General features: G+C 42.0%; 1 long non-coding RNA gene across 5 annotated transcripts in view; it reads right to left on the minus strand.

Moving 5' to 3' along the window:
• Nucleotides 1-6589: 6589 nt before the first annotated feature.
• The window catches only part of LOC108962759 (uncharacterized), an 89146-nt gene continuing 76984 nt past the window's right edge, over nucleotides 6590-18751 (minus strand). For 3 of the 5 annotated variants that reach the window (XR_007776585.1, XR_007776582.1, XR_007776583.1), the window contains 2 exons: nucleotides 12201-12368; nucleotides 6590-7432 (listed from right to left, as the gene is read on the minus strand). This is a non-coding gene — a long non-coding RNA (uncharacterized LOC108962759). The remainder of the gene's footprint in view (nucleotides 7433-12200; nucleotides 12369-18751) is intronic. The other 2 variants (XR_003945929.2, XR_007776584.1) reach the window with 1 other exon arrangement.

An 18751-nucleotide genomic window follows, 5' to 3' on the forward strand; every position in this document is an offset into this window, starting at 1 on the left:
GGTTGTTTGATTGGTGTCATGTGAATTGTTTTGACTTAATGACCCATCTCAGTCCAGCTGTGTCAGACTCTGGAGAAGAGAGTCAGGAGTTTTTCTTTAGTATCTTTTAGCCTTCTGTCCTTTCTTTAGTATCTTTTAGCCTTCTGTCTGTATCCTTTCTCTATTTTTTAGTGTAGTTTTAGTATAACATTCTTTTATATAATACAGATAATAAAATAATAAATTAGCCTTCTAAGAACATAGAATCAGACTCATTCATTCTTCCCTTTAACAGGGGATGCAGAAAATACCACACAAACCCTCACCCAAACCAATGCAGATGTAGCTCCTCTATTGGAAATTTGGGAAGAGCTAGGGATATACTAGGGATATGCTACCATATTCTAGACAGTAAAATCTCTTTTTCTTTGCTCTAGCGGGTAAAATCTTTGAAGTGTGGAAGTTTTCTGAGGGAGACTTTCCTAATAACAATTTTGTTCAAGTTCTAAAAAAAATTGTGAATAAATTTTTTTCTGCCAGCTAGTGTAATATGATGGATGTAATATTTTTATAAAGTTTCTTTGTGCTATGGTTAAAACTTATTAAATTTTGGAAAAGATGAATTGCAAAGAGGAATGAAATGAGAACATACTTGTCCATTTGAACGTCCAAAGTCAGACTCTAAGTTTTGCTAAGATGCAGGAATAAAAGGTAAATCATTAAATCCTGGACAATCAAGAATTTTATTCTACCCATGGCAAAAAGGAAAAAGAGGGGAGGAAAAGAAAATACAACCAAAGCTGTGGCCATGTTGCAACTTTGGATGAAAAAGTTGAATAAAAATAAGTATGTTGCAACCATGAGTATCCTGTGCCAAACCTCAGCGGAGGTCACTGGAATGAGCAAGCAAACCAAGCCTAAATAAAAATAGGACCTGTGGGATTCCCCATCTGATTTTCAAATAGTCACTGCTACACTGCCATTTGTCAAGTTTGCAGGGTAGTTTTTTTACCAGATGTGAGAAACACAGCACCAAATCGGGGCTGAAGCCAGAGAGAAGAGTGTGTCCTTGCACATGGGAATAATCTGCTCAGGAAGGACTGGAAAGTCTGAGACTGGACTGAAACCTCCCAGATCCCTGACTGCTGTGAATTATGTTTTCATAATTCCAGCACAAGTGAGACCTTTTTGTCACCAAAAGCAAGGAGTTCAAAGGACCAGTCTTACTGTGTAAAGGAAGGGTTAAACTGCCTTTTTTTCACAAAAGGGAAATGCCAATTTATCCTATCAGGAATAATTTTATTTTCAGTTTAGATGTTTGCATTAAGAACCATCTAAGAGTGGTATATTTGTATTATTCAAAGTGTATCAAATGTTTCTCACTCTCTTCCAAGTGTTAATTAACATCAGATATTAATGTGTAAACTGCTGCTCACTTTCAGCTTATTGAGAAATCTTCTTAACACACTTTGTTTGCTTTATAAAATCTTGCTTGGGCTCCTTGAGAATGGAAATATCATTGTTTACATTTGTATAAGCAAGCTGGACAGGGAAAATCCAGAGCAAGAACCTCTGGAACATGAACATAAGACACATCAGGGAACTCATTGGCAACTTTGTTTCTTAACCTGGTTCCTTGTTGGGTTTTGATTTGTGTTGGAGACTAGGCATGAACACTATCCCAAAACCAAACAAATCTTTATACCATCAAGTGTTTAGCATGATTGGTGCTCATCACTTTTAATTGTAGAACAATTGAAAGTGTCCATGTGACTTAGGAACACAGGTTTATTTGAAAACCAGTGGATATTTTGGCCTAGGTTTTTGATACCTTTGTCTTGCTTTGTTAAGCAGTGCTGGTGCTGATTTTTTGGTGAAATCTGAGCATGAACATTACTGAATCCCAGATCCTCACAGGCATCTTCCCATGCTCCCATCTCCCAGTTTATGTAATGGAAGTTAATACCTGGATGCATTAGTGGAAAACCAACCATGAGTCACATGGATCAGAGCAATGCCAATGTAGCTTTAAAATGTTTTGTTAATGTTCCTGTCCTTCAAGATTAGCGTGCTGCTCTTAGGGCTGGGCAGTTTTGGCCACCACAATAAGAAAGACCTAAAGCTCTTTGAGAGCATCCAAAGGAGGAGCACAAAGATGGTGAAGGATCTGGAGGGACCATATGGAGTGGCTGAGGGCACTTGGTCTATTCAGCTGGAGAAAAGGGATTAGGGGGGACCTCATGGCAGTCTGCAGCTTCCTCCTGAAGGGCAACTCTGATCTCTGCTCTGGGACCAGGGACAGGAGCCGAGGGAATGGCTGGAGCTGGGTCAGGGGTGGGTCAGACTGATGGCAGGGAAAGGTTCTCCCCCCAGAGGGTGTGGGGCACTGCCCAGGCTCCCCAGGGAATGGTCATGGCCCCAGGGCTGCCAGAGCTCCGGGAGCATTTGGACACCGCTCTCAGGGATGCACAGGGTGGGATTGTTGGGGTGTCTGGCCAGGGCCAGAGGTTGGACTGGATGATCCTTGTGGGTCCCTCCCAGCTCAGGATATGCCCCAATTCCATGTGTCTACTGTTTACCTCCCAGTAAGAGCCCAGTGCTGGGTGCAGGCCCTGTGTGGGAACCCTTTCTGAGCCCAAGGCTGGGCTTTCTGAATTTCCCAATGAGCACCAGCTCTCTCCCTGCAAGCACAACTGCCCCTCCAGTTTAGCAAGATGGGGTGTGCCATGTCACCTGTACCAGCACAGACTGGCACACCAGTCACAGCCTTACTGGGGTTCTGGATCCTCCTGCAGTAAAAACACCCCTTTCCAATTTGCCTTTTCAGCAGAGTGCCCAGGAACCACTCCTGGGCTCAGTGGTTTTGCCTCTGCTGCAGCCATGGAGGAAGAGCCCCAGCAGCTGCACTCCAGGGCACTCACACAGGTGGGGCTGGCAGCACACGTCATTAGGGTAGTTATTGGGGTCATCTGCAAATGTCTATCTTTGCTTTAGTGTTTTGCTAAATGTAGTAAACATTTTTACACTGGGTAACTGGTTTCAGGAATAAGGAGGTTTGCTCATGTTTAAAAACCCAACAAAATTGTAAGAGCCTTGAAAAGGTAGAAGAGGCAGAACACTTCACACATCCACACAGTGGAGATCCAAAGTTCAATGGTGGCTTCAATGTCAGAGAGCTGCGTAATGTCCTCTCTGTGCCTTCTCCCAAAACACCATGCACTTTCTCCAGGGCACAGAAGGGAAGCTAATAACTGAAACCGTGGCCTCAGAAAAAATCCCATACCCACCAATTTTTACCTGGCCTGTTATAAGCAAATGTACAAGCTTTGTTCCAGCAAGATGTACTAAGCTTCTGCTTGTCAACAAATTTTTACTGGGACACTAAATTGAAGAGAGATGTTGAAGTGGACACACACGGTATAGAAGTGCATGCCATGATACACATTTCTCATGCTATGTGCACTCATGATTAAGCTCTTTCCTCACACCTGATGTGTGCAACAGCTTGATACCTCAAGAAGTAGTAATGCTGACTAGAGTTTTAAAAAAACCCAGCTGTTCTTTCCTTGTGATTCCAGCAGGCCAAGCTGCTGCTTACATTTGGACACAAACATTTTCAGTCTGCAGTTCTGGGAAATACTCAGTGCCCCTGAGCTGTGCTTCCACGTTTCTGGTGGAGTGTCATTAGCTGTAATGCCAAGCCACTGAGGACAGCCCTGATTATCTGCAGGCTCACAAGCTGCCAAGTACAGGCACATGGTTTTGCATTTACAGTTGATCCTAGAGAGGAGAACACTATGGATATTTTTGGCCTTTTATTTTAATGGCATTGCCAGAACGACTTGAATTTGAAAATTCACAGCTCATTACCAAGAGCAAAATGCTGACCCAGGCAGAGCCAGAAGATTTGAAAACTACTTCAGAGTTGAGATCTAACAGGCTGCTGTAGAACGTGGACAGCGTTTTTCCTCTGTAAACCCCACTGTTCCAGAGAGAACATACCCTCTGGATGTACAGAATGCAAGACTGTGCTCTCCAGCCTGTTCTGCACCCTGGAGAGCAGCAGGATGCTTTAGGCTTCACACAAAGCAATCACTGCCCCACCTAGTCTCATGTTCAGGCTGCAGCCCTGAGGCTGCAAAGAAGAGCTCAGGACCTGCAGTGCTGCATTAAGAGATTTGCTGCACAACCAGAGAAATGGAGAAGAATAAAAACAGCTACAGTATTGCCTGTTCTCTTGTGGGTGTTTCAGACATGCACCAACTTTTCCTCCTGTACCAACAGCCTTTATCTGACTCTTTGAACCCAAGTCAAAAAGCCTTCCAAACCTTTGGTAAAGGTAAGAACAAGAGACCCTGTTTTGAGGTGTTGGATGACCTCAAATGCCACCTGGCTCCAGATAATGTGTGGCATTTTTGGACCAGAGAGGCAATAAAATATCCCCCTTAGCTTCTGACTGTACCATGAGTTATTCCATTTGCTTTCACTGTGCATGTCACAGCTCTCCCAGCTACAGAGATGAGGGAAAAGCTTCTCAGGGAAGTCAGGCTTGCCTTTGTGTAGCAAGGCAGACACAAACACAGGATTACACCTACCTTCAATTCTGACTCCAGTCTACAGTAACAGGCTGCTGTACAATCAAAATATATAATAATGGTTATACAAAAGCAGTCTGATACCTCTGGTCTCAAGTTAACTTTAAGGTTTACAGGACTCCTATTTTTGGGTGTATTTTGCATGTGGGAGAATGATTTCTAGGTCTACAACCAAACTCGGCACCTTGTTGTTATATTCTCTTTCTTCCACCAATTTTTCTTGTAAGACTCTAGAGTTCATATTCTCAAAATATCCTTAATGACCAAACATTTTTTGTCCATAGTTTTTCAGATGCAGTTTGTACTTTTTAGATAGCAGAGAATTTTTTTGGGGCACTAAACATCATTAAATGAACCTGTTAGGAGAAACTGAGGGACTAAATAGATGTCTGGTTTTGGTTTTTTAATTCTCACTCTTGATTTTTATTGTTACAGCTTTTCCCTTGCAATGTAAACCTTACCTGCTGAAGAATGTTCTGTGATTTAACCCAGAACTCTTTGTAAAACACTGCAAGAGGGAGAGGTAAGGTTAAACTAAACCAGTGTATTGTGAGTAAAATTTGTTGCACTCAAACTTAGATGTCAAGGAAATACAAGCTTCCTCAATGCAAGTTCTCAGCATTTTTGGAACAATTTCCCCCAGTAACTTCATCCCACTCAAATGAACCAAAAATGAAAGAGATCAAGAGCAGGCAAACTTTGAAATAAATAAAACTTCTTTAATTCAATTTTTCATGATAAAGACTTAAAAAAGGATAATTATTTTGCAGGCAGTTATCAAAAATCTACACTTAACATCTAAATTTAGAGCTATTAGGGACAGGATAGCAACAACTGTATCTAGACTTACTTTGCTGCTCTCAGAAGTTTATCTCAGGAATGTATTTCTCTTGTTTCTCTGTGAATTAGGACACTGAGGTTGTTATGCTGCCTATCAGGGAAGGCAGTAGGTTGTATAGTTATCTCCTGATTGGGGCAAAATCACTACCCTGAAACCACACAACCTACTACCTCATCCTGTTAGAGCATCACGTGCATCTTCTGAAGGAACATTTCACCATTTGTAAGTAAATTAACTTATCACTCTCCAGCCCACATTTCTTAGCCTTACAAAGGCCATGTGTGACCTCAGCCCTTCCCCACAGCTCTACCTGGGAGTCAGACAGAACTGGTGGAGGCACTGCAGACACAGGAGAAATGCAGTGGCAAACACTGTCCCTCCCAAACTAGCAATATGTAAGAAAAAAGTGAGTTAAATCAGTGCCCAAAACTGACTGAAGAAACCTCTTACTTAGGGTTCAAGAATTTACCATTTCCAGGGCAGAACACGACTGACTGGAAGACATCCTCTCAGGGTTTTGTCCAGCTCATCCCTTTGGAGTTTCTCAAACAGCCTACACCAGGTGGATTTAAACAGCTGCTGAATCAAAAGTACCATTTTATGTTTAATATGAACACAGATGCCAGAAAACAAGGGAGAGATGGATCAGCTGTTTCCAAGTGGCCACTCCCATGGCAGTCCCACACAGCTGAGTGTGAGCAAATCCACTGCAGGCTGGGCTGTACCTCTGTGTCCTGCACTCACACCCCACCTGCTCTCTAAAAATGCCAGAAGGAAATGGCTTTTGAGCCTGAATGGGAAATACAGGAATCTAAACACTCTGAGGACATTTGTGTACAAGAACCAAACACGTAGACAGAGCCAGAGAATGGTACAGTTGAAAAATATCTGTGCTGTGTTTTGGAGACATCCAGCGCTGACATCACAGCCACTTCAGGAAAGACAGTAGATTGTATAGTTATCTGACAGGCAGGGCATAGCCCTAAAACTATACAACCTACTACCTCACCCCAAAGGACAGTCACATTCTGATCACAGGGAGCACAGGCTGTATTCCCAGACAGCTGGATTGCTTAGTGACAACCTATAAGACAAAAAACTCTGGAGACAAATGTTAACAGTCTTGAATTTGAAACAGTTTGCTATACAGCAGTCAACGTTCTGCTTAATGAGCTCTAGTTCCATGTTTGAAATGTTTAATAGATTTGCAACTTGTGAAGTCATGTCAGTGACAAGATACACAAAGGAAACAGGATACAGCATTCATTTTTAACAACTGCACTTGTGTACTCCCAGCTCCTACATGAGTGTACCTTATCAAACCAGTTTGTCACTTTGGGAAAGGCATCACTGTGACTTAGAATGGATGCTGACTTAGAGGGATTGTTTAACTTGCTTCCAGATACTTCTCCATTATCCTAATGGGGATGAGCTGAGGTTCTCTAAGTGAATTTCCCTAGTTCTGCATAGGTAAACCCCAAAGACTGAGCAATGAATTTGTCAAGACTGTGAGGAATTGTGGCCTACTCAGCAATACTCCTAACTGAGCAGTAACCCAGCTCTGAACTGATGACCAGATTAAAAACACCCCACTGTTCCACACAGGCCTTGGTTAGGGGGATTAGCAGAACTGCCACTACAGCATCAGCTTCTGGAGCTTCAAACTTATGCTCGAGTTAGAGGGGGTGTTATTCCCTGCCACCTGGTTTGATAGACAACAACACTTCCTATACAGGGCAGATATAAAGAAGTGGGAATAACTGAGATATCAGTCTGTATTCTAATATAAATACTGCTTTAATAAAGAAGCAAACTTTTAAAACAAACACCCTACCTTAATCAGTGAACTAACCTTTTGCTAGTTAATTAAAGAGCACAATAAATGCTGCATCCATCAGCCCCACACAGATCAAGCAGAGTTGTTTCAGTCAGCAAGTCCCACCCTGAGGTTACTTGGTCACACTGCAGGGGGACAGAAGCCATCTGCCCAGGCTTTCAGCATCACTGCTGTGGGGATCTGAAAAGAGAGGAGCAAGACAAAACACACAAATCTCAATTGCATTTCACTGCACACTGAAACAATTACAAGGTGGGTGAGAGCATGTGCAAAGCAGAGAGCAGCTTCTTTCTCCAGGAGAAGCATGCACAGCACCAGCTCTACATGGTACTCCCACAGGTACACCAAGGCCTGGAGGGACCCTGACTCAAGAAACAGACAAGAGAAAAGAATAGTGAAAAGAGAATATTTTTTTACCAGATTGACTTGAATACTAGAAGCATTGCAGAGACAGGCAGAGAGAGGTATCAGGTACTTCACCTTCAAGGAACAAACACTTTTAAACAAAGCAGAGAAGGAAGGAGAATGCAGATATCTGATCAAACTGGGTATCAATGTGTTAATCTATAAAGGACAATGTTATGCCATCAATGTCAAAGATCATTTCACTGTAGTGGAGACCACGTAGACAGAGGTCACTGGCTGCTGTTGGCTGCACATGGTGCCATTTGTTGGACAAAACAGGACAGGTGCAACTCTGACCATGCTGAGATCACTGCAAGGAAGGAAACACTGTCCAGCCCTGCATCTTGGAACCTCAAAGCCCTTGCAGGCCAAAAAGGGTGGTATTCTTTCAATAACACACTGAAGGAATACCTTGAGAGTCTTCAACATTTCATCAATGTAAACCCCTCCCAAACTGGTACCAGAAGCCACTCTTAACCTCTATAAAGAGCCCCTTTGGAAAGCTCTCCAGCAGAAAGCCAGACAGTCTTCTCTATGTACTTCAGGGCTGTAAATCTCAGAATTTTCTGAGTACCAGCTTTTTATCATGGTCAATTACTCTCCCAGTAATCCTCTGAAAAACAACCCTACCCTGTACCTCTGTTTTTAGATAAGACATTTAAAAAGAAACAAGTTCTTTATTTGGGCCATCAGAGATCTCAGTATTTTTCCTCAGAGCTGAGAATGTGAAGTGGAGCTAAACTTCTGTGCAGTTTCAGCAAGGCTGGATGTGTTTCACAGTCACCTCTCAGAAAGTGTTTTCTGTGTAAAATAAACCCTGTGCTTACATCAATAGAACAGCATTACATAATATAATTGGAGGAAAGCTGAGTATTGTGTGACTTCAAAGTGTGACTTTTTGTGAGCATCTGCTTCATAGTGGAAGGATAAAAACAACAAAGCCTTTCAGAACAGCAACTCTTTATGCTGGATGGTCCAGTGAAGCCAGTTCAGAGAGCCAGTCTGGCTCTAAAAGGATACATTCACAGCAGTGAAAAGCCCAAACTATCCCACAGACCCATCCAACTCCAATGACAGGGAATTTTGGATGAAGAAGCTTTACTTACAGCTGATCTCAGTGACTCTAAGAGACAGAAATATAGACTGAAAGAAAAACAACATTCTGGAGTATGTTCTAGGGATTTACACAGTCTGTCTTTAATCTACCTGGACTTCACTTACACTTTTGGGGGCAATACTGGGTGGGATCCTGGAAAATGTTCATCCCTGTTGAAAAAAGGATGAACTTGAATTAACCATTTCTAAAGGATGCTCTTTTTTTCTATGATGATATTAGAGATTCTTTTCTCTAGGTGCTGTGCTGATATAATGTTGCCTTAATGTATATTTCCCCACAAAAGTAGTAGTTTTTAAATTCATACTGATATTGAGTTAATTACTTGTAAAGAACCATAAACTCTGTGTAATACTGTTTTCTTTAAGATCTGTTATTATGGGTATTAGTAATACTCATTAGCAAACAAAAATGGAAAAGAATGTGCTTTATCCAACCCCTAAAATTAATTAGTCTTCTGCTCTCAAGCTGCCCATACTCTTATTTTAATTGACTAGATCACCAAACAAGGGTGAACTTTAAAATACTTAATGAAAGAAAAATACATGTTCATTTTCCTTCTACAAAGACAGGCACAAGAAAGAGCTATCTGGCAAGAGTTATGTTTCTAGTTTCACAATTGTTTAATACTAGGAAAAATATGACATTTCCATATTCCAACTCTCACTGAAAAACATCTTGGAACTGATGTTAATAAGTACCTCAGCAGTCACTTTTCAAAAGGCAGGGGGCCAAGTCTGCTATTTCTGTGATGTTACAGCAAAGCAGACAGTTTTAAGGCAGGCTTGTTATATCACTAAAAGCCTTACTAAGGAACAGACTGGGACAGCACAGAACAAGCATTCTGTGATTTTAAGGTACCTTCCCCCCAAAACCTTGTGAGGATTTACAAAGGCCAAGCCTCCCTGGCTCCCAGGAAGAAGGAGATGCCCTGGCTGGGTGCTCTTGGAGTGCACTGTGATTACCAGGGAGGAAGAGGGCTTGGAGCCTTCTGAGGCAGGGACCTTCCCCAGCGTGGCCTGGGTCTGGATGCAGGCCAGACCAGCAGTTTCCAATCTCTCTGCAGGCAGTGATGATCTTCTGGTTCCCAAGTGAAGCACAGTCCCCACTCTGCTCCTACAGACTGTTTATTCATGATTAGAAATGTCACCTTTCAGATTGACCTGGGGGGGCCATTTGGGTCCAATCTGGCTTGCTCTGGACCTAAAATCTTACACAGGACAAAAGTAAAATACTGGAGGCACGATTCTCCAGGGGGAAAGGGAGAATGGGACAAACCATGTGATCACTGAAAATTACCAAACACCCAGAGCAAAAACAACAACTAAATCAACTATTTAGTGCAATGCATCAGTCCCCAATGTGTTAGGGAAGAGCACTGTGGGGAAAATGGCTGAGGATATGCCAAGGTGGACACTCCTGACCAAACTCAGCAGGGCTTGGATCAGGCAGAACTACCACACCCTTCTTCTGGGGCAGGATTTTGGCAAAGCAGTATTGTGGCAGGTAACCTTCCTAGAGATTTCAGGTAGAGACTCCTTAGAAGACAGAAGGATTCAGTTTCCTTGGGTTTATGTCTGATAAACTCCACACAGTGCATTTTAAAATCTATTTTTAACTAAATATAATGAAAATGACACACTGCCTTCATATAGCATGCAAACTTCAAGAAAAAACACTACAAACAACACAGATGTTGTGACTCCTGTGAAATACAACACGTACGGTAATCTCACTCATTACTTAAATATATTTGCTTCTAAAATGGCAAACTGCTCTTTCCCCAGTTGTGAAACTTTCCTGGTATTTAACAAAACAGGCCAGATTCTGCCAGAACTTCAGGTAGGTACAATGGAAAAAACTCACAGGAGCAGACCTCCACAGCCTCCTTCATTACAGAGGAGATGCACAGGATTTTCTAAAGTTCAATTCAGGAGGGCTCCTCCTCTGCACAAGTGTCTGTCTGTCTGTCAGAGCATTAGCTGGGTCCAGCAGCTTGCTCACATCTTCACTGGGCATTACTGAGGCCAGGCTGTAACTAGAGGAGCAAATGTATCACTCTGTCCATGGTGATAAAAGCACAAAGGGGGGGTGAGGGTTTGCTCACCCATGGGTTCCTCGGTGCTGGAGCACTCAGGGGTGCTGTCCTGCTTTGTACAAACCACAGGCACAGTTTTGCAGGGAAGCATTTTCCTCAGATTCATCAGGGACACTTCTAAGAAGGGGAGTGTTCATACACTATAGAGATCCACAGTACACCCTCACCTGGCCTCAGTGCCTTTGAAGGAGGCCCTGATTATCCAATATAGCACAAATTATGAGACACAGAAGTTCAAAATGACACTTTTGAATGTGTAGCAAACTTACACATCAAAAAGAATTTAGGGGTCAATAACTATTTTCATTATCTGTTAAAATCAGTTATATACATTTTGTTCACCCTTTATTACATAGAACATCAGAGGCAGTGCAACATGGCTCTTTATAATAAACAGTTTTATGTCTTCAGTGAAGCCATTGTCATTACTGAACTGTTTGCAAGTATTTGAGAAAAAGGAGCAGCTGTGAAATGAGTCAGAACTCTCTGGCTAAATGTCTCTGAGCTCTGCAGTAATTTTTGTATGTTTCTGAAGTCTGAACATTTCATGTTTGGGAAAAAAAAAAAGGCAACAGAATGTAACAACATTTAAATACATCAGCTTAATTAAGTCCATCTTCCATATTGTAGCCTGACTACCAGCCAGACCTGTACAGGAACTTCCTCACTCTTGTGTGGAATCATGCTAAAGCCAAGGAAACTCCTCCACAGAAATGATCTTTCAGAAAAGTTTTACAATGGTTATCAGAAAATGGGAAGTGTCTAATGTCAGCTGCTCTAACTCCTTGACTGGTTGTAGGGAGGTCTGACCAGCAGCAGATCCATGGAGCTGGGGCTGGGTGTGCACCAAAGGTGTTCTGCATCACCACAGACATGTTCTATAGGTGTTATGTTAGCAATTCATACACCTTGTGTTCTGCGAAATGCCTGGAATGTTAAACATGCATTGGGGAAAGACCATTTTCCAGCAAAATATACCTCCTTTTCCTTGGAGGTGGGATCATGTCTCCTGCTTAGGAAAACTGCAGTACCTACACTGACAAAATAGTTGTTTTTCTATTGCATTTATCTCTGTGTTTTGCTTGTGTACTAGTCTGAATGCTAAAAAGCCACAAAAGCTGGTATTCCAGAGAATGATGAAACACTTGATGTCTCAAAGTCTCTACAAACACAGAAATTAAACCAGGGCTAAGCACTGGCAGCTCTGTATGTTGCACTTGTGATCTTACACCAAAAAACATTTAAGAAGATCTATTTTCTGAAAAATAAGCTGTGAAAGACACAACAGAACTGCTCAGTGCATTACAAGCTATTAATTTTGTAGGACTTACAGATCAATCTCCTGTTTTCCTGGCATAACCTTTCCATCTCCTGGCTTCCCAGCTGAGCTGCTGTGCTTGCCCCCACTGTCTCCCTGAGCTCTCCATGGCAGAGATGAGGACCCCCAGATCCTAATGCCCAGAAATCAGGGCAAGTCCAGAGTCCAGGGGAGGTGAAACCTGTGTGGAAATGGCAAATCCATCAGAGATACGCCTTATGAAAAACAAATTTTACAGGTACTCTTGCTGCCTTACCATGTGTAAAAGCAAAAAGTGCAAGGGCTGAAATTATCTGGGAAATGAACCCAGCAAGAGGAGATGAAGCTGTGACAAATTAGGGATTAGTTTTTATTAGGAAAAGAACAAAGAGAATGTGTCAGGTTTATTTTCTCTGGCAGATGGAGATAGGAAGAGTAGAAGGGGCCTAGAACACCTCCCTTACAATATTTCCTAAACATTGCTCAGATATCTCCATGTTCCTGGGAAGATTGTATTCACGCAGATCACACAAAAATGAAATGTTAATGACAACCCCTACAAATATCACTAATTTTAGGATGTTGAGCAATGGATCTTATATTTGAAAGAGCTGAGCTCACTAAACTCAGCTGACATCACCTGGATTTGCCTTGACAGCTCTGAACACAAAACTGGACGCTTAAACCGATCACCCTCATCTTTGACTTGATATGTGATGTCCAGCTCTCCAAAACTGCACCTTTCCCACTCCCCCTAAAGCCCTGGCAAAATAAAAACTGGGCACAGTCAATGATGCAGACCACAGTCAGACCCACAGTCTTCTGTCTCTCCAGCTAAATACTCAGCCATCTCACCAGCAATTATTTGAGTAATATTTTAAATTCTTTTTGGATGGAAAACACCTTTACTGCAGAGAAAATCCTAAATAAGCCGTTTGAATTTTAAGTCAAGTGGATTTGGCTTTTTAGTGCAATTCATATAGTTTCACACCTAACCTATGTCACACCACTGAGAAAGTGCTACTTTTTTTAGTTCCTTATAGAAGCTAGGAAAAATGGAATAGAGTTACATCTTCTTAAAAAAATGCCATTCCCAATCTTGATCCACTAATTCCTTTTTGGGAAAACTGAATTTTCACTCTGAAATTGATTCAGGTCCTTGAAAATTGTTTTTCTTTAGAAAGACATGCAATAAACTAGCATCTACAAATCCTAACTTAATTAAGCACCAAGAGGGAATGTCTGTCAGGTTAAGCCTCAACAAGTAACTAAAATTCATTTTGCAGAATGCAGCCATGCCAATAATTATAGCTGGTAGAAAAATGGCTTCTGGCCTTTCTCCCATAAGGCTTTCATTTTAAATTTTAGCTCTTAGTGAGATCAAGCAGCTGACAAGTAGGACTGAATGAATTAGTGGTCTGGAAGCCAGGAGTAGGTCAAAGCTCCAAATAAGCTAGTGGTAGTGGATTTAGACTAAAATTCTGGATTTGCATCAATGCACCCTTACATTTGCCATCACTACAAACAGGATAAAGTTACTTGAGTGCTCTTGAAGAAGGAGCTTTATATGATGGCAGACAAGCAAAATCCATCCTTCACAGACTGTTTTTGTGATGATCACTTCAGAGCCTGCAGCATTTGAAATTGAGGATAACATTGTATGGAAAGCTGGCATGAAATCACTGTTTTATAATATTGTTAAAAGCCTAAAATTCATTTCTATTGCAGAACAATGTTCTGGAGTCTGGACTGCATTTGGGCTTGAGCCTGGTTCAACCTGACAGTAAGCCAGCAGAGGCCTGGAAGTCCACATGCACTAACATGGAGAAAGCATTTGTACAGGCATTGCAAACCAAGGTGCAGTTTGTTTCTGGTTACTTTTGGGGCTTGGGGAGGGTGTGAGGCTATAGACAAGTTCAGACAAGCCTACCTGCAAGAGCAAGTGCTGTCCCTAACCCTGTTAAGAATTCTTGTGTCCTTTCAGGGGACCTCCAGGACTCTGCCACTAGCAAAACTGCCACTTATCGAGTTCCCTGTCTTCTTTTAGTGACTATTTTGCACAGATCCCTGTGCACTGCAACAGCTTTGTTCTCACCCTGGGATGGGATGGTGTCTCAAGCTGTCTTATGGTTTCAGAAGCACACATTGGGCTCTGTTACGATGACTTTGCTCTGAGCAGTTATTTTCCATTGGGAGCATTCCAACCCCACTGCCAAGAGCCTCACGCACACACTCGTCCTGCCCGGCTTTACATGAGCCTTTCAAAAGCAAGGGGGAAGCACTGAAAGCTGCCATGTGCACACAAGGGCCCTTCTGCCCACCTGTGCCTGCATGCTGAGGGGCTGAAGGCTTTAGGAGGGCTGGGGTGAGTGGGCAGTGCTGCTGACATGGCACTCGTGGGCACAAGAGAATTGCTGGTGAGTTCCAGGCTTGGGGCTCACACGGCACTGCCTGTGCTCAGCTCCACACAGCTTTCTCCTTTCTCAGGTGACTGAGGCTCTCCACAGATGGACACAGATGGTAAGTTTGTGTACCTGAGACTAAAGCTTTCACTGGTTAAACATTTATGAGTGGGCTGAAGGGGCAGAGAGTGAGCAGATCTCTGCCAGAGCTCCTCGGTGTGCTCAGCTCTCTGTGTCCATTATTCATGATGCTGCTGCTACAGGCCCTAACTTTACACAAACAGAAGTCACAAGAGAACTGTTACAAGGAGCAACCAGGAAAAGCACAGGGAAAGAGTGCCTGGTCAGTTGGCTTTAAAAACACAGTTCAGTATTATGTTTTCTTGTGAAGCCTCTTGGGAGTCAAAATATGCAACGCATTTTCTCTGAAGAGTAAAAAGCTGAAACCTAAAATTTTGTAGATGGTCTTTAAAATCAATTTCTTCATGTCCTGTGCACAACTCCATTCCAATTCTCCACATATGAAAAATACATAACCTCTTAGCTCCAAATTCATCTACCTTACAGTTCCTTTTAGCTCCTGTTTAAAATCTATTAAATTCTATCTTGGCTATCATTCAAGCAATTGTTCTGTGCCTTCACAGGGATGACAGACTCCAGAATTTAAGATCTGTTGTGCCAGAAGAGATTAATCCTTCTCTGAAGACAGAAACATGCACATTACTAGTATCAACTGAGAAATACAGCAAGCAGAGTTGGTGCACCTGAAATAGTTGATTCCCTTGCCCTTATCAACACAAAAGATAAGAGCCATATAAAAATTTGTTTTTCTCTCTCACAGCATTTGTAGCAAACACAGTGGACAGTATTTCAATATTTTCCTGTTGCAGAAATAAGCTTTAGGCACAGAATCCATGACATGTAAATTAAGATATACTTCACAAGACATATCTTGTGAATATCTTTCACCTGTTGTGAAAGTAGGTCATACATTTAAGGCATTTCAAGACTCTTGATGTAAATATTCTGAAAATCTTTTTGTGTGTATAGAATAATATTTTAATTATTTATCAGACTTCATTCCCTAGAATGAAGAACACTAAAGTAACAGATATTTCTAGGAGTCTTTACAGGGAAATAAGTACTTCTTGCAACCTTTAACAACTTTATGTAGTGCACATTTTGTTCTTAATGAAACTGCATGCTTGAAGCACATCTCAAAAAAAGTTAATACAATAGAATTAACTATTGTATTATTGCACAGGGAGCCTGACTAAACAACACCATGACATTTTCAAACGTTTACTACCTTGTATTATTTTGGGACTCTTGGAATTTCCTCAAGACTGGTGTTGGGTATTTGTTCACCTGCCTATGAGCAAGTTATTCCATGAGCAAAGTTAAAGAGGGAAAAAAAAAAAGAGAAAAAAACTAGAAAACAAGAGAGTCTCTGTGTTTGTGATGTGAATTGAGTTTCCAGGCCAAAACTTTTACCAGGAGAATAAAAAAAACAGAGGTAATTTAAATCAGCACCACTATCAATTTATCCACTAGGTGTCACAAAATAATCATGCAACCAGACAAAAAGCAATTATATGTAAAATGTGTCAGTGTACTACATCAATGAAGTGCTGCTTTGAAACGAAATCTGTGATAAGAGCAGATGCAGGAAAATGTCATGGATCTCATGAATATGCATAAACTGTCAGGAGTGTATGGGAACCTGAGCCATGACACACAAAAGCTGTTGCTAACCATGGTGTACACGTCATGTAATGGATTCACATACAAGCATGTAAGTGTTCCATTAAAAAAAAACTCTTCCCAAATCCTAAAAGCAGTATTACCACTCCTCAGAACTACAAGATTTATGTTTCTTGCTTTCTAATGCTCCAGCTATTGGACAAAAGTATTGTATCAGATTCTCTACATATATCAAAAAATCCTTCATGACTACAGGGAAAAAAATGCCAAGAAAACAAGTTCTGAAGGCTAAAACATATGAAGAAGAAAACCATAAATATTTTATCAATATTAGTATAAAATCACCACAAATGCCAAGCATGGGAACTGGCAATAACATGTGACAGACACTCCTTAGATCCAGACTGTTCTTTTGGAAGGGCAGTGTAGAAAATTACCAAATGGTTCTGTAGCCATTATTTTCTAGAAATCAACCTCTACTGCATAGGCAGTATCTTTGCTCTTAAATATTCGTGGACCATTTTAAATTTGTAATTACACACAGACCTGCACTCATCCAAAACACTGAATCCATGAAAGGATTAGGGCTGGGCTGTTGATACAGGCACCTTGGTTTCCAAAATGGTTCTTTAATAACAGTAACTTTTCCTCAGAGTTGCATAAAATTTTTATGGGTCAAGTAGACTCCAGTGTGCATTTATCATTATCTGTACTCACACATAATCCAGACAATTAAAAATGCTGTAGTCACTAGCATTTACAATGTTATGAAGTAGAAAAGGCTGGTTAGATAAGAAGAGGAAAGGTATCCTGGACATTTTTTATCATTCAAACATAACAGTACCAGGGCTCTCTATGCTCTGCTGCCAAGTGCCATTGCATAAAGCCAGCCTAAGCAATGTCAAAACCCCCTACCCCCTGTGAGAAATGCAGTAAAGGAACATATGCCCCACCAGGGCACTGTATGTTTATACTGCAGTTTGTATCTTTTATCCTGGCTGTAAAAAACAGGCTATTTCAGGGTGTGAGCAAGCTCATATGATAAAGTTCAGATTTTTTACACAGTCTTTCTCTGTAAGACGAGCTGTCTAAATGTCAGAGCTGGCCAACATTTTCCAAAGCTTGGAAACACTTTCTTACGTGGTGATCACAGGGAAGCTTTTCTTCTGTGCAATTTTCCCTCTTTTTTTTCCAGCCACTCAGTTAAATACTTGTGCTGACAGGAACACAGGTACAAAGCTGAGAGAAATACCTTTTGTTTGTTTGTTTGTTTCCAAAACTAGCATAACTTAATGTGTATATGCTAAAGGAGTCTGATGTTGTGAAATACACTTTCAGAAAAACTCAGAACAATTCTCTGAGGTTTTCTCCACATTAAAACCATTATCTGACTGCAAAGAACCCTCCAGTGATGCCCATTTAAGCTGGCAGAATTCAGAGCCTCCTGAAGTCAGTAAGAATTTTGTTATAATGTAGCAAAGCTGTGATTTCCCTTTAAGCAGAGCCATACAGAAAAATGCTGAGGTTACTATTCATTACATAAACCCTCCACTCTGATCCCAGAAGGTGAATGGGCACATGTACAGTATTATTAATTCCACCTAAGGAACTTAAGTTGCTTCTTTTTGGTCTTTTAGTGGTCCAAGTCTGCAATATTTTTTTTAGTCCTTGTTGTGAAAGAATCAAAGAATGACAGAATAATCCAGGTTGGAAGGGGTCCCTGAAAGCATCCAGTCCAACCTCTTGTTCAAAGCAGGTCTAATTCATCAGGTTGCTGAGGCACACACCCAAGTGAATCTTGGACACCTGTAAGGATGGAGAACCCACAGCGTCTCTGGGCACCCCTTCCAACCTTTGACCACTCTTTGGTTAAAAGATTTTCCTTGTTATCTGACTGGAACTTCCTTTGCTCCAACTTGTGGCTTTCAGCCCTCGTTCTATTGCTGTGCAGCTCTGAGAGGAGCCGGGCTCCAGCCTCCCACCATGTGGTCAGGCAGCTGCAGAGAGCACTGCAGCCTCCCAGCTCTCTGTGCCCTCCCTGCCTGCACAGATCCAGGTGTCCCCTCTGTGCCCTCCCTGCCTGCACAGACCCAGCTGTGCCCTCTCTGCCTGCACAGACCCAGGTGTCCCAGCTCTCTGTGCTCAGCACTGGCCCAGCTCTGAGGAGCCTGGTAGCACTGCCTGGCTCAGTGCAGTGAACTCAGACAGTGCTGGTGCCTCTCTTGCACAAGGGTGCTCCCAAACTGGACAGCATTGGACATGGGAGCACCCTTGTGCAAGAGAGGCACTCCATGGATCAGAGGGATGGAGCAGCTCTGCTATGGTGAAAGGCTGAGAGAAGTGGGATTGTCCAGCCTGGAGAAGTTTTGGGGTCACCTCATTGTCCCAGTACCTGAAGGGAGTCCTTCAGGTACGACAGGGAAAGACTACTTATAATGACCTGAAGTGACAGGACAAGGGGGAATGGCTTCAAAGTGAG

Source organism: Serinus canaria, chromosome 1A (genome assembly GCF_022539315.1).
Source record: "Serinus canaria isolate serCan28SL12 chromosome 1A, serCan2020, whole genome shotgun sequence".
In the NCBI taxonomy this organism is placed as follows: Eukaryota; Metazoa; Chordata; class Aves; order Passeriformes; family Fringillidae; genus Serinus; species Serinus canaria.